Here is a 1,188-nt window from a genome sequence, read left to right as displayed (position 1 = left end):
TAAACCAAGCCCACTTTCCTCCATTTTTTCCCAAAAAATCCCAAAATAACCAATTTTTTCCCCAATTTTTCCCAATTTTCCCCAAAATTTTTCTGGCCACGCCCCCTCCCTTTAGCCCCACCCTTTTCCCGATAAACCACGCCCACTTTTCCTCCATTTTTCCCCCCAAAAAATCCCAAAAAATCCCAATTTTTTCCCAGTTTCCCCCAAATTTCCATGGCCACGCCCCGTTTCCTTCAGCCCCACCCCTTTTCCTCCAAACCACGCCCACTTTCCTCCATTTTTCCCCCCAAAAAATCCCAATTTTCTCCCAAATTTTTCCCAATTTTTGTGACCACGCCCCCTCCCTTCAGCTCCACCCCTTTTCCTCTAAGCCACGCCCACTTTCCTCCATTTTCCCCCCAAAAAATCCCAATTTTCCCCAAATTTTCCCAAATTTTTCTGGCCACGCCCCCAACCTTCAGCCCCGCCCCTTTCCCTGTAAACCACGCCCACTTCCCTCCATTTTCCCCCCCCAAAAAATCCCAATTTTTCCCTTTTTTCCCCAAATTTTCCTGGCCACGCCCCCAAAGTTCAGCCCCACCCCTTTCCCGATAAACCACGCCCACTTTCCTCCATTTTTCAAAAAAAAATCCCAAAAAATCCCAGTTTTTTTCCAATTTTTCCCCAAATTTTTCCTGGCCACGCCCCCTCCCTTCAGCTCCACCCCTTTCCCTGTAAACCACGCCCACTTTCCCCCATTTTTCCCCCCAAAAATCTTTAAAAAATCAAAAAAATTCCCAATTTTTTTCCAGTTTTTCCCCAATTTTTTCTGGCCACGCCCCCAACCTTCAGCCCCACCTCTTTCCCGGTAAACCACGCCCACTTTCCTCCATTTTTCCCCCCAAAAATCCCAATTTTTTCCCAATTTTTTCCCAATTTTTCCCAAATTTTTGTGACCACGCCCCCTCCCCTCAGCCCCACCCCTTTCCCGATAAACCACGCCCACTTTTCTCCATTTTCCCCAAAAAAATCCCAAAAAACCCAATTTTTTCCCAAGTTTTTCCCAAATTTCCATGGCCACGCCCACTTGATGAAGGCCCCACCCCTTTCCCTCCAAACCACGCCCACTTTTCCCAAAAATTTTCAAAAAAAACCTCAAAAAAATCCCAAAAATTTCCAATTTTTCCCCAATTTCCCCCACATTTT

The sequence above is a fragment of the Malurus melanocephalus genome, unplaced genomic scaffold, assembly GCF_030028575.1.
Source record: "Malurus melanocephalus ecotype Western Australia unplaced genomic scaffold, MMel_1.1 scaffold_3152, whole genome shotgun sequence".
NCBI classification, from domain to species: Eukaryota; Metazoa; Chordata; class Aves; order Passeriformes; family Maluridae; genus Malurus; species Malurus melanocephalus.
This window is presented reverse-complemented; position numbering follows the sequence as displayed.